The following is a 15885-nucleotide window of genomic DNA, read 5'->3' on the forward strand; positions in this document are numbered from 1 at the left end:
ATCTGTCTGTCTGATCTGTTTGTCAGTACACCTATATCTGTATCATTATATCTGTGTATCTCCCTGTTTGTCTGTCAGTCCAATGCAGCTTGTCTGTCTGTCTGTCTGTATCTGTCTTGTCAGCCAGTCTTATGTAACTTATGTGTCTGTGTATTTGGGGGCTTATAGAAGGAATTAAGTCCCGATCAAATGTACAACAGGATTTAGAATGAATATAAAATGAGAACCTCTGTATATTATATTTATCGGTGTACCAGTTAATCTTTTGCATTGTCTGTCAATCCTTCGATCTGACGGTCTCTGTCTGTCTGTCTGTCTGGTCATGGAAGATGTTGGGGCACGAATCCTAAGTAATGAAAAAGATTGGGAAGAATATAATATGAATCCTGAATGTGAAATGACAAGTTCGAATATTGGGTACGATGAAAAGATGGAAGTCTGTCTATTTATCTGAGTATCTGGCCGTCTGTCTGCCCAGTATCTATCAGCATTTGGCTGTCTTACCTGTCTAACTAGAGCTTGTCTGTATATAGTATGTATAGCCAGTTTATTAAGTGTGTGTAATTACCAGCCTGTGTTTATCTACTTGGTTGTTAATTTGATGTATATGTTTATATTTGTGTGTTTTATGTATGGCAATCTATCTATCCTATCTCGCTATCTGTCTGTCTGCCTACCATTTTTTTTTCTCCTTTTTAGTGAATTCACCTCCCTTTTGGTTTTTCTTACATTTCTCTTCCGTCCTTCTCTTCCTTTTCCTCACACATTTTACTTAGATCTTCAGTCTAAGTTGTTATTCACTTTTGATGTATGACTTTCCTGTCAGCTTTAGTGTACTCGTTGTTCTTCCTCACATTCAGTTTTCTCTACTTTTTCTCTCACTTTCTCTTCCTTTCCTCCAGGCACCCATTCTTGACATCTTTTCTCCCTTCATATTGGTTTACAGATTTCTTCACCCGTTTCCCCTTATGGTTTCTTTTTCTTGTCCTCATCCTCATTGTTCTTTTTAGTCCATTATATTGCATTTTTTTTTCTGCTTCACCCTCCCTTTCTTATATAAAATTGTCGTGCAGTTATTACCTCTCCCTTTCTTCCTCCTCCTCCTTTCTCCCTCTTACTCCTCTTGCTCGTCTTCTCATTCTAGTTAACATCCCCTGACGCGTTTCCCCTTCTCATTAATTCATCCTTCCCTCCGCAGTCTGTCTTACAATCTCTCTCTCTCTCTCTCTCTCTCTCTCTCTCTCTCTCTCTCAAGGAGAGAATGATTATCTAGGGCTGAGAGAGAGAGAGAGAGAGAGAGAGAGAGAGAGAGAGAGAGCAAAATAAGGGTAAACTGCGTATGACGTGAGAGTAAGCTGACCGATATAGACTCGTATTCATATTGTTTAAAGAAACTCGTTACCACCCTACCCTAGCCACTTTAGTTTTCCTTATTACACTTTACAATTCTCTTGTCTGTTGTTAGTGCCTTCGTAGCATCAAGATTAATTCCATAAATAACATAATTATAAAAGATTATTATCGCATCATGCAGGCCACCGAAATAAACTCGATATCCTTTTACGCCAGTTTGGTCCAGATTTTCATCCTTTTGTAGCTTATTTCACGTAGCTAAGCGGCTGAAAAATACAACGCTACGGCCCCACTCCCTCTCCATAGCACTTCATCGTGACTAGCATCAAATTCTATTGTCTATCTATTGTTACAGTTCAGCATTCAAGATAGAGAGATGACAATTTTAGGCCAAGTTAAAGTAAAAACCGTGTAGTAGAGAAGAGTTACTTGGTTGTCATTTTGGCTGTTCACAATACGAGCCTGGTCCAAATGTAGGGACGTATTCTACGTGGCATAGGAGGCTTCGTAGCATCTCTTCCCCAGCGATTTATTTATTTATTTTCTATATCACGCACAACCTTCCCTTATTTGTATCGTTTCATTATCTTCAGTACTTTGCATCAGTAACATATATGTGGATGGTGAAATGTAATGTGCAGAATAAATCGTTAAGGAATTGGTGTTACGGATTCTTCAGTGCAACTTTTAACTCACAACCTACACTCTTCAAGGTAGTGTGCCTTTCTCACGACAGATTGAATAAACGGCAAAATTGAGTAACTGTAAGGGCACGATAACTGGGAATAAATCTGCAGGCGTAAACGTACATGACGAAGAAGTAATCAGGGAATCCGGTGAGAAAGTGAGTGGAAGAGGAGTGATAAGCTGAAATGGCGAATGGAAATGTAGGCGTACAGGAGAACGAGGAAGAAAGAATGTGAATGTCAGGTGAGAAAATGAATGGAAGAGAAGTGATACGGTAACATAATGACATCAAAAATGGTAAATGAAAAGGAATTATGAAGATCAATAGAGTGATTATTGGTAACGGATAATGGCAAAAAAAAAATGGTACTGAAAAAACAATAGGGTATATTAATAAAAAGAATAGAACGATAGAGGAAAGTCAAGGAGGCATTGGAAGTAACAAAGAAAATTGCACTGGAGACAGACTATTATAATTAAGAAAGGAGATGGAAAGATAAGAATTAGTTATATCAGATAATGCAAGAAGAAAGTGCAGTGGGAAAAAAAATATCTAATAACCCAAATGGCTGAACATCAAAAGGAGAATCATTAAGTGGGGAAGAGGAGGATTAAGTTTGGGGTGGGAGATTAATTAATGAATGGGGGTGGGGGAGTGTGGGGAAGTGAGAGAGGGAGGGGTTGTGGATAGAGATAGGGGAGGGGGGACAGGGAGTTGATTGGGATGGATCAGGAGAGAGCGAGAGAGAGAGAGAGAGAGAGAGAGAGAGAGAGAGGAAATATTAATGTCAGTAAAGAAGATGGAGGAGAGACGGAGGTGATGGAAAGGTGAAGAAGGCAGGAATGGTGAAGGAAGATGGGGAGGAGCCGATGAGGTGAGGGAAGGGAGAGAGAAGGAGAGGAAGCCGATATCAGTGACTAGAGAGGATGGAGGGAGGGGAAGAGGGAGGGTGAGGGGAAAGTTGAGAGGAGAAGAAGGGAGAAGAGACGATGGGGGAAAGAGGGAGGTAATAGCAAGAGAGGAAGGATGATGGGGTAGAGAGGGGGACAGGAGAAGAGGAGGAGGAAGATGGGACGGAGGAGGTGGAGGGTAGACAGGAGGATGTGAGTGGATGGAGGTAAGGAGAGTAATTAGAAAGGTGGAGGAGGTGGAATTAGAGGGGGTGGGGGAGTAAGAGGGGGAGGTGGAGTTAGAGGGGGAGGTGGAGTTAAAGGGGTGAGGTGGAGTTAGAGAAGGAGGTGGGGTTAGAGGGGGAGGTGGGGTTAGAGGGGGAGGTGGGGTTAGAGGGGGAGGTGGGGTTAGAGGGGGAGGAGGAGTTAGAGGGGGAGGTGGGGTTAGAGAGGGAGGGGTAGTTAGAGATGGAGATGAAGTCGAAAAGGGAGGTGGATGAAACAGGGAGCTATTTCGGACGGAGAAAAGAGAATTAATGCAGGGGGGAGGAGCTGACAGAGAAGGGGAAGGAGGAGGTGGAGGTAGAGAGGGAATGAGGGGAAGAGGCAGGGAGAGAAGGGGGTGAAGTTAGAGAGGGATTGAGGGGAAGAGGCAGGGAGAGAAGGGGGTGGAGGTAGAGAGGGAATGAGGGGAAGAGGCAGGGAGAGGAGGCGGAAAGTATAGGGGCTTGAGAGAGAAAGGAGTGCATAGACAGAGGGGGAGGGCAGTAGCTGATGAGTGGAGAGGGGCTGAGGGGAAATAAGGGGAGGAGATGGGGAAGGTAAGGGAAGGGAGCAGGAGAGGGGGAAGAGGCAGCCGTCAGTAACACTGCAGGGAGCTTGATAGAAAGAGATGGTAAGAGAAATGGGGGATGACGGGAAGAGAGAAGAGGGGATGAATAAAGGTGTGAGTATAGAAGGGGAATTAGGGCAGAGAGATTGAGGGAAATGAGGAAATTGATGAGGTAGAGAGAGGGGTAGAGTAAAGGAGAGGAGGAGGAGGAGACAAGCGGTTGGGATGGAGAGAGGACGTGAGAAGATGAGGGTAGAAAGGCGGGGAGGAGAGGGGGGGGGAGGGATGGAGAGACAGGGCAGGAATAAGGGGAATAGGAATGAAGGGGCCGAAAAATACAGCTAATAAGGTTAATAAAGGAGGAAAGAGAGGGGAGACTGATAGAGAGAGGGGAAGGTGGTTGTGGTGGGGAGGTTAGGAAGGGAGGGGAAAAAGGTGGGGCGGAAAGGAAAAAAGAGGAGGAATATAAGGAGGAGGAGCAGGAGTGGAGAAATGGTGACAGAATGAGAGGAGGAAAGAGGAAATGGAAGAGTAGAAAGTGGGGAAGGAAACGGTGGAAGGGGTCAAAGAAGATGAATGGAGAGGGTGAGAGAAAAGAGAGGGAAAAGAAGCTGGAGGAGGAGGAGAAGGGAGAAGAGGAATGAAAAAGGGATGGAAGAGAATAGGGAGGAGGAGGTGGGGATGGAGAGGGAAGGAAAAGAGAAAATGGAGAGAGGATGAGAGAAAAAAGAGAAATAAGGAGTGGGTGAGGGAAAAGGAAAAGTTGAAGAGAGAAAGAGAAGAGGGACAGCGAGAGAGTTACAAAGAGAGGAGGAAGGAAAGCGGATGAGCGAAAAGTGTTCCATTGAAGGTCACATTTATGGCCCAAGTCAAGCCTCTTAGCCTTTCTGTCGCCAGGTTGTGCCTTAGGATCTGTTTGGGAGCTTACTCGTACGGGCCAACTCCCACCTCAGAGATCTGTGGGACTTTCATTCTGACATTCTTGGGACTTTTTTTTTTCCTCTTTTTTAACGCCGTGTCCCCTTTTTTCGATATGGGATAAGGCGTTGCCCCTGGGTATAGGTTTTTTGTTTGGAGCGTCTAGCACTTTATGATCGATTGCCCTTCCTGATGTCTACCAGTGACCCTTGGGTGGACTGGCACCTCCGACCCTTCGGTCAGAGCGCTGTAACCCACTGAGTCACGGCTGCTACAACCAGCTCGGTGACAGGATAGCGCTACCTCTCCAGCAAGGCAGCTTATCGGGGCGCTGCGCGAACTCACGACTCTCTGGTCTCGAGTCAGGCGCTCTACCACTGAGCCGTCATGCTGAATAAAATCGTCTGGTATTAGTCGGAAGACTGCTAGAGTTGTACTACCCATAATGGGATTAATATTGATGGTATTAACACTCAGGCTCCCCAGATCCACTCTCACCTGAGGAGAAAACAAAAATGTGTTTTGCATTGCTAGGTCAAAAAACTACAATTGTCCCAACCGTGAGTGAGAAGATTATTAGCCTTGTACACACACACACACACACACACACACACACACACACACACACACACACACACACACACACACACACACACACACACACACACACACACACACACACACACACACACACACACTTTCATTGTTCGCTGTTTTATGCAGTATTTCCGGGTTTTTCTTTTTTTCTTATGTTGCTTTCCTTTTTCCTTTTGTATCACACACTTCCTCAGTTAAATCCTGAGTTACTTAATGGCTTCCTTGTTATCATCTTCAATTTTTATTCCCTTTCCTCATTCCCATTGTTCCTTCTTTCCACTTGTGAAATCACTTCTGTTCACCTTGTCTTCCATGTCATTTGTCACTTTTTACTCCTTTCTTTTTTCCTGTTGCCCCTTTCACATTTAATAACCACCTTTCCTCACAGCCAGGTCTTCCTCTCTCTTTCCTTCCCTCCATCTCTCCCACCAAGATTTTTTTTTCTCTTAAACTGATTCTACTACTTTTCTCTTCCTTTCTTCTTCCTTCCCTTGCTTTTACAGTAAATTTGTCTTCGTTTGTCTCCACCCCTCCCTTCTGCCCTCCTTCCATCCTTGGTATCTTCTTTGTTGCCTGTCTTCCATCTTTTTCACCACCTCTCCTCTTCTTTTCCTCGTTCCTTCCCTCTCTTTCATCAGCCGTAGATAATCCTTCTTTCCTTCAGTCCTTTATATCTTTTCCTCCCGCCCCACACTTCCTTATTCCTCTAGTAACCCATCTTTTCCTCCTTCCCTCCCTCCCTGGTTTCATCCTTACCTTCCTCCTTGGTTTCTTGCATGTCAGCTACTCCTTTTACTTGTTTTTGTAGTGACTCCCTTGCACCCTAGCTTAAATATCTCCACTTCTCATCCATCCATCCCTATTCCTCCAATAATCCTCCTCCTCTCATTTCCTCCCTCTGCCTCCCCTTTCTGCCTCCATTTCAATCGCTCCTGTATGGTTTGTTCGCCTTTATGACGACAGAAGGGGATTACCCATTTTTATTTCTGTTCTCCAGTCGAAACTTGTACGCTTGCTAGACACAGATTGACAGCGGAGGAAAGGGCGATAGTGGTCAGTTGAGAGAGAGAGAGAGAGAGAGAGAGAGAGAGAGAGAGAGAGAGAGAGAGAGAAACATGATGGTTTTTGCGTGGGGTAATTATTTACAATTACATGTTTATTATTGGTACCAAAGATGTTAAGAATGCTTTACGCTACTTGTTTTACTTGGAGTTAGCGAAGTGGTTTGTAAAATTATTTCAAATAATGACTGAAACTGGAATAAATGTACAGTAGACAGCTGCGGTGATGCTTGTGGTAATGATAGTTGTGGTGGTGCTGTTGGTGTGGTTGTTGTGGTTGTGTGGTGATGGTGATCACATGTTGTGGTGGTGGTGGTGGTTGGTGGTCGGGGTGGCGGTTGTAATTGTGGTTATTGCAGTAGTTTTTATGGTCTTTGTTGATATTGATGGTTTTATTGTTGTGGTGGTGGGAGTGGTAGCAGTAGTAGTTTTAGTCGTAGCTGAAGGGACTTTAGCAAAGGGTATGGTGATAGTTGGGCGGTTTGAAGATGGTAGTTATGGTGATATGTGTGTGGGGGGAGGGGAAGCTGGTCACAGTGAAAGGAACCAATGAATGGAACATCATGGGTACCAGCACTCCCATTCGTTAATCAGGATAGTGGGCAGAGCTTGGAGGAGCAGCGTCTCCTGTTGGCCAAGAACTTAGTGGAAGGAGACTGTTTAGCAGCGTGATGACTAAGCAATTTTCCACACAGAAGCACTCGAACTTCTGTATAGACACGTCTTCGGAGTGAAGTTAGCTGTTATCGAAATTGTTTTATTTTCATTTTTCCCTTCAGATATCAGCTGTGTAGAAATGATCATGAAAAAAAAAAACTACTTATGATAATTGTTTGGTTGATATAAGATGACAAATGAATATACAGAGTCATATTTATCATTTAAACTGAGGAGAGGTAATAAGCTGTAATGTATTGGTAGCTGTATGAGTCAAGACAAATGTACGATCGGCAACAAAAGTCCTCTCATCTCCCATGCTTTTCTCTCCATGGACTTTGCGGATTCACCATAATGATTTTTATAGTCCATAGAGAGAAAAGCAGGAAAGGAGACAGTCCTTTTGATGCCGACTTACTGTACATGCAGATAATGTTATACAGAACTTTACGAGAGTTTGAACTGTGAATAGCTTGGTAAATGGACGAGTGAAAAGAAATATATATAAAAGCAATCTGATGCACAACTTATTTTATTCAACGCAGTGATGAACATTTTTTTTTTTTTCATTCTTTTTATGTTCAGGCGAGAGTTTGTAAATACGGATCACGAGGCACACTTGTAACCCAATAAAAGTAAATTATGTATAAGACTGATTATTAATGTGACAGTACGATTAACAAAGCGATCTCAGATCAATAAAATGTATGGAGACCAGTTTATTTTGCATATTGATTGGAACGCTTTTATATTTTCGAAGCGAGCGCGCGCGCGCACACACACACACACACACACACACACACACACACACACACACACACACACACACACACACACACACACACACACACACACACACACACACACACACACACACACTAATAATAAGGTTGGACCACCGGGCACAGTAACTTATCTTTGGTTAACGCTGGATGGTTTTACTCTCCGTTGGGGAAACCTCACGAGATCTGAGTGTTAACAAGTGTCGATAATCACCACAGTATTCATCACATCCCTCTAGCTATGTTCCTCACCTACTCTGTACTCTCATACATTCCCCATCTCACATTTACCTTCCGAAATACGCTTCTACTGTAGCTTTGGTTAATTTAACCTACCTATACACATTTTCTTATTGTTTAGTATAAAATAGCTTCGGTCGGACTCAGACCCTTTTCAGGTATAGACAGTATACAGATAGATACCGTAGTTAGATAGAGACACATACCAATTCATACCCGTCGCAGTGTTGTGCTGGCCGTATTTATTTGTTCATTAGTTAATGGCTTCCACTTTTCTGGGGGAGTGTAAAATCAATGTTTCACCCAGGCTTTGATTTCGGTGTGATGATGCTGTGTTGGAGGACTAAATCTTAAAAATGTACTGGAGTTTTTAAAAGATTATGACTCACCCTCATTTATGTGGTGCTGTTGGTGTGTATGTTGACTGCCTCGTCTTTAGCACCACTTGCGGCTTTACTGCTGCATATGCTCCCCCTCCCCTCCCCATGTTATTATGACCCCGTAAACTGCGCCAGCTCTTATAACTGAACATTACAGCTGCCCTCACAACTTTTTATCACTAGATGTATTATTGCTGCGACTGAACATTACAGCTGCCCTCACAACTTTTTATCACTAGATGTATTATTGCTGTTACGACTTCCACTCTTATCATGCCCGCCACTATGATGCGCTTAAGTGACTGAGTTCGTAGGAGTTTTCATCATTTTTTTCTGTTGCTTCTCTTCAGCTTTACACGTTTTAAAAGTTAGTCGCTTCCTTGTCTCACACGGGAGACTCTTTTTTAGAGGAGTTACATTTAGTCCTAAAATATCTCTTCAGTATGGTGACATCATATTAAAGCTTTGCCGTCTCCAGACGACTTTTTCTGGCTTAAGAGAGACGAATGGAGGAGAAAATTCGGTTTTAATATCAGAGTACAGTTTTATAAGTGTTGTTTGGTGCTCGGAATACACCCGCGACTCACCAGGCAAGATCCCACGTTATATTTTGAGCCGAGTGTGTGTGTGTGTGTGTGTGTGTGTGTGTGTGTGTGTGTGTGTGTGTGTGTGTGTGTGTGTGTGTGTAATTCCTATCTCTGGAACTTATCTCCACCAGAACATCATCCCCTTCCGTGACATGTGACTTCAGACTGTGTGCACAGTTGGCAGCACATGAACCTGGGACAGTGTCTGTGTGAAGTGGAGGTCTACCTACAGTTTCCGACGTTCATGCACCATAGTCACTTGGTCATTTCATCTAACATTTAACACCTCCATTCATCCATGTCAGTGCCGACAAAAAATGTGATTGTCAAGGTTGTCAAGTATACCTCTGCTACACACTGGTGCTGTACCAGGTTCGAATGTTGCCTTCCAACTGTACCTTCTTTTTATCCCGGCTTCAGAACTTGCTGACTCAACTCTCTTTCTTTTTTTCTCTCACCCAGGCCTCCTACGACTCCAGAAGATTTACCAGTCCCTCCGACCAACCGAAGCGTCCTTCGAGATTCGGGTGGTGAGGCGTGTCGAGTCGGCCCATGACGCCCTGGCCTTCCTTAGGACCCTGGAAAGCAGCAGCAGGTGAGTGGATGGTACCAGGATGCGTGCTTGGATAGGTTGTTATTTTTATAGCTGAATGTGTTGGTCGTCTTTACGACCTTGAAAAGCAACAGCAGGTAAGTGGATGGTTAACTGGGTGAATGGATAGATAGATTGCTATTTTCAAAGCTGAGTGTGATGGCATTCTTTATGACCTTTGAAAGCAACAGCAGATGAGTGGATGGGTAGCTGGGTGGATGAATGAATGAATGCAGTGTTTGGTGCATAGTTACAATACTACTATTTATACATGGAACCTGAAAAAAACAGGTAGCTTGATGGTCACCTGGGTGGAAGGATGGATTTTTAAGCATTTGGTTATAACTAAGGCCATCCTAAGGTTCTAGGAATCTACAACAGGTCAGTGGATGGTTACCTGGATGGATTGATTGGTAGACTGTTAGGTGCATTCATATAATATCGTTACTTATACAAGGCATATCTTTGACCTCGTTCAGTCCAGTGGGTTTGTAGATGCTGACAAATATTTCACTATGGAACTCTGTCACTGACTGATTTTGAAACTTACTATGTAATGAAGTGACCAAGTTTACAAATAGTGTACAAGTATTCTCATGCAGCTGTGATTCACGTTTAGCCAAACTTGGTGGAAGGTTGAGGGCCAGCCAAGAGTTTGACCATCATATTATATTTGAGAACAGGTCAAAGTAACATGACCACCACATCCATCCCCAAACAAACTGCTTGATGGCAGTATGAGTTTCATCACATGTGCATCCGTGTGTGTGTGTGTGTGTGTGTGTGTGTGTGTGTGTGTGTGTGTGTGTGAGAGAGAGAGAGAGAGAGAGAGAGAGAGAGAGAGAGAGAGAGAGAGAGAGAGTACTTATGATAGCCCAATTATTCATCTGTTATTGTTCAGTTACCTCAACAGTAATGCTGAAAGTTTACAATAAGATGAAATTATGATGATAGGTGTATGTACAAACGCTCGTTCGCTTGTGACTTGTTCACAGAGCGCACTTTACTGGTATTGTTGACAAAACTGTGTTGGTGTTGACAGAGGCGGTAAGAAATTTGCCGCAGTAGGGAATACAGTTCTTATCCACAAACCAAACTTTAATTCTTTAAGACAAGCGGTATGGTGCAGTTTCTCCGCACATTCTCTCTCTCTCTCTCTCTCTCTCTCTCTCTCTCTCTCTCATACCAACTTCTTCCTTCCTCGCTTTCAGCAATGAAGGCATTTAAAGTTTCCACCTGGCGTTATATAGCTTTTGTTTGGGCGTGGGGCTGTGGATACACTTCCCCCCACGTGTATGCAGCACAGCATGGCCCAGCAACGTCCTCTACACTCGCCCCCAGTGAATGTGTATTGTCCTGGGCAGAGGGACATTACGCTGGAGTGTCCTGCTTGCTGTGCGATGCTGTATTGCTTTTTTTATATTTTGATTCGGCCCCCTCCGCCACTTTAGGCCCCTCTCCTTCCCCCCACGTGTGTGTGTGTGGTGTGTGTGTGTGTGTGTGTGTGTGTGTGTGTGTGTGTGTGTGTGTGTGTGTGTGTGTGTGTGTGTGTGTGTGTGTGTGTGTGTGTGTGTGTGTGTGTGTGTGTGTGTGTGTGTGTGTGTGTGTGTGTGTGTGTGTGTGTGTGTGTGTACGTATACAGGTTCCTTTAGCCCCACCTGTGAAGTACCCCTTCATAGTTCAAGAAATTGTGCGTAAACAGGGAAAAAGAGCAACGAAGGACACACATCAGTGAGAATAGAGGAGGAAAGAGCAAGGACACGGAAAGTGAGAATGTATGGAAAAGATGAAAAGCAGACCAGGGAATGACTGGGAAGAAGAGAGGAAGCAATATGGAGAATAGAAAAATGTGGGAAATTGAAGGAGCAGTGAATTCAAGAAGGAAAGGGAGACAGTAAAGAAGAATAAATGAAATAAGGAAACAAGACAGAAACTGGAGAGGGAAATGAGAAAGCAGTAAAAAGAAAGGGAGAAGAAAAATGAGGGTAATGTAGGGAACAGTGAATGAAGGAAGAGGAAGGAAGCGATAATAGAAGTGTATTGAGGAGATGAGAGGTACAAAGCAGAAAATGGGAGAGAGAGAGAGTGAGAGAGAGAGAGAGAGAGAGAGAGAGAGAGAGAGAGAGAGAGAGAGAGAGAGAGACCCACTCCTGCCGCATCCCCAGTCTCACTGCTGTATATACACTATCTATATATCTATTGCCAATCGCCACAGTCCCGGAATGGGTGGCCATTTGACATTGAGTTATTATTTTGTTTTACGTGGAGGAGCACTAACCCTCCACCAACCCACTTGTTGACACGTAGGGAGCACGTATGGTTTAGTTATATAGTTACCACCCAGCGTTGTAAATGATTTCATGGCTTACAGGAAGCCATTTGGCTTGTCACTTAATGTAAAGCCACCTGTAAAGGAAAGAAAATCAATAAGAAGTGACAGGAAAAATGGGAGAAATAGGAAGAGAGGAGGGCAGGCACAGAAAAAGAATGATAAAGGCTATAGAGGAAGTAGGCAGCACTACATCAAATGAGTGGATGATGGTCGCCACCATCTACAAACATACTCTATAATCGCCTCTCGTCTTAGCAGAAGAGGGTGCAAGTCGGGTCGAAGCTGTTTTATCTTCCTGGTAAACAACTTTTCGAATGTGGGTATAATTCTTAAAACATTTGGTTTAAATATTCCCTAATTGTCAGTATAGCAGTTTGGTAAATACTTACTTTTGCATTGAGTCTGATAAGTCTTGGGACAAGTGGTGGTTGAGTGGTAGGAGAAGCTGGCTGGTGTCTGTCAAGCCGCATGATCGATTCCAAATTAGGGATGGGAACAGTCCGATGAAAGGTTGCATTAAAACAAACTGAAACTGGACACAAAACCCACCGAAGAAAATAAAATAAAGAAATAAAGAAATAATAATAATAATAATAATAATAATAATAATAATAATAATAATAAATTAATAATAATAATAATAATAATAATAATAATAATAATAATGAAAATACCATCACATCAGTCCTGAATGAGACCTCCTATTTAGCAAGTATTCAGTATGGACGGAGGGTGTTAGCACCTGAGTAGTGAAGATTGTATGGCGTTGGTGAATGGACTGGGATACCTCTGCTGAGAATCGGACACGACAAACACTCCAATAACGTCTTTCTGTACTTTATTTTGGCAAATACAAGCAGATTTTATTCGAATTAAGAGATATTTTAAAACTGGAGGAATTAGACACATCCTTAATGAACCTCTTTAAGTAACCCCTTCATTAACAAACTGGCTGATAATATAAAACTGGCGTCGTCTTTGTGAAAGGTTTTCGTTTTTTTTTTTTTTTTTTTTTTTTTAGAGAGAGAGAACGGATTACTTTGCGTAGGTCATGTTTGGGGATATGCTGTATAGCTCTTGCAATGTTTTCCTCTGGTGCTGGTGAGGGCTGCCTTCGTATGGTGGCACTGATATAACCGGGTGGCTCAACTGCCTGGGTAAGTATACGTCCTTCGTCTGATCTCTTATCATCCCCAGACATCACCTTCTGCTCCCCAAACCTCGACCCCACTACATCTTGGAGAGTGGTCAAAACCCTAGGTTCTGATCACCTCCCGATCTTCATCACTAGGAAAACCAGAATCACCCCGGCTGGCCACAAACACACATACACTAATAATAAGAGAGCCACCTGGGAGGCCTTTGTAACTGAAACAGAACGACTGGCGAAGCTAAGAATAAAAGAAGTAATTGTTTACCGTTTATTCCAAAAATAATGAAAAAAAATAATCTACCGCAGGAAAAATATATAGAAAATCCAATCAATTCCTGAAATAACTAGAAGGGCACTCAGTGGAGCGCATCTCTCCGACAAGGGCAACGTAATTACCAAACCACTCTTCACCCCAGCTGGCCACAAACACACATACACTAATTATAAGAGAGCCAACTGGGAGGCCTTTGTAATTGAAACAGAACAACACTAAACAGTACACCCATCACAAACATCAACACCGCTGTGCACACTTTCAAGACAATTTTACAAAACGCAGACAAAAGACACATCCCTAGAGGCAACAGAAAGAGACACAACCCCAACTTCACACCAGAAATTCAAGGTCTCATCAGACAACGGGACACACTGCGACACTCCCCAACACCCCATACACAAGACACCGTACAACAAATACAAGAACTCAACACTCAGATAAACAATAAAATATCAGAACAGCAAACGCTAAACAGGAATAATTATCTCCAAACACTTGATCACAAAACAAACACCAGTAAACTCTACAAAACACTAAACAGCATCACACTCTCCAACAGCAACACTGCACACTCACATGCTGCCATCACAACTACAGACACCATACCTTCAAACAAACAACAAGCAAACACTCCCATCAATCACTTTTCACAAGTCAGCCATCTAAACCCCCATCCCGAAGACCAACGTATTATCCGACGTAAGAGACAGTTCCCCTCAGACGCAGACTACACACCTTTCACTTACAAACAGACGAAGCACATCATTAACAAGCTTAAGCACTCATCTGCCTGTGAACCAGACAACATAAGCAACATTCACCTTAAACACCTTTGACCACAAGGCATACAAGCACTTACCAACATATCAAACTACAGCTGCTCACACAGCATAATACCCAACATCTGGAAGCATGACATTATCATCACTATCCCTAAACCCAACAAAGACCCCACGTTACCCTCCTCACATCGCCCCATCACATTCCTCTGCACCCCCTCTAAAGTCACTGAACGACTGGTACTACAACTAGTCACACCTCACATTCCCTTAGCCCAATTACAACATGGCTTCAGGCCACTGCACTCCACAAACACCCTTCATACAGACCTTACACAGAGAGTTTTCGATGGCATGAATTCAGCTAGTCCACCACACAGAACACTCCTAGTCACACTAGACATCAGCAAAGCTTTCGATGCCATCCCCCGCCACAACCTCACAAACAAAATACTCAACACAGACATGCACAATAACACAAAACGATGGTTGGCAAACTACTTAGCAGGCAGCTATGCACACGTAACATTTCCGGTCAGTCTTCTGACATCAGAAACTTCACAAATGGCGTCCCCCAAGGATCTGTTTTTACCCCTACACTCTTTAACCTATACATGCGCGACATACCCACACCCCACACACGACAGATACACATAGCTTCTTATGCAAGTGATATAACACTGACATGTATGCATCAAAACGGAAACACAGCTGCACACATCCTCCAACCTCACGTCAACACACTACGCAAATGGTTCACCACAAACAGGCTCAAAATAGCCCCAGCCAAATCTACAGTGACCCATCTTACAAACTGGACAGCAGAACACAGTCACATCCCACACGTCATCATAAACAACACTCCCCTACCACACACACACACACACACACACACACACACACACACACACACACACACACACACACACACACACACACACACACACACAAAATCCTTGGTGTGACATACAATACATCAGTGTCATTTAAACAACACATCACAAACATTAAAAATAAAATAACACCAAGACTCAATGCTTTGAGGTCACTTGCCCATACAACATTCGGACACAACAAGGAAATCACCACCACAGTATACAGTACAAACGATACATACGTTCAGTGATGAATTATGCAAGCCCTTCCTGGGCTCCTAACCTCACCAAAACACACTACAACACTCTACAGACCATACAGAACAAGGCCCTAAAAATAATCACAGGCTGCACAGCTACTACACCCACAGACCACCTACATCAAGAAACCAAAGTCCTCAAAGTCAAGGATCACCTAGACATGAGAGGCACCCAGATTCTTGCTGCAGCCTCCACAAACCCACAACATCCACTACATTACATGACAGCACATCTATCCACACCAAGGAACATCGAAACAACACCCAGCACACGATATCATACACAAATACTGTCATCTCTTCCCCCTCGCCCACCTCAGACCAGCTTCCAGAAACATATCCACACTCAAATCACTCGCCACTCCATTCAGTCACATAAAAACAACACACAGCTGAATGCACGGCTTCCTGGCATCCACCCTTCTGAATCCTATCTCCCTCGTGAGGACAGGGTCCACCTGGCCTGGCTGAGATGTGGACACCATGCAGCAACTCTTAAGCTACCAGAAGAGGCTGGATGACTCCGTCGCTGATGCCTGTCCAGGATGTAACACACTATCCCATACTATTAAGCACATTACGGAAGACTGCATTGCACACAATCACCCATGCCAACAACACAACATACACTC

General features: G+C 43.6%; 1 pseudogene; it reads left to right on the forward strand.

Moving 5' to 3' along the window:
- Positions 1-15885, forward strand: part of LOC145414639 (glutamate receptor 1-like) — a 252684-nt pseudogene that overhangs the window by 54860 nt on the left and 181939 nt on the right.

Source organism: Coenobita brevimanus, chromosome 1 (genome assembly GCF_032717465.1).
Source record: "Coenobita brevimanus isolate Jiangsu-jjx chromosome 1, ASM3271746v2, whole genome shotgun sequence".
Taxonomy (NCBI): Eukaryota; Metazoa; Arthropoda; class Malacostraca; order Decapoda; family Coenobitidae; genus Coenobita; species Coenobita brevimanus.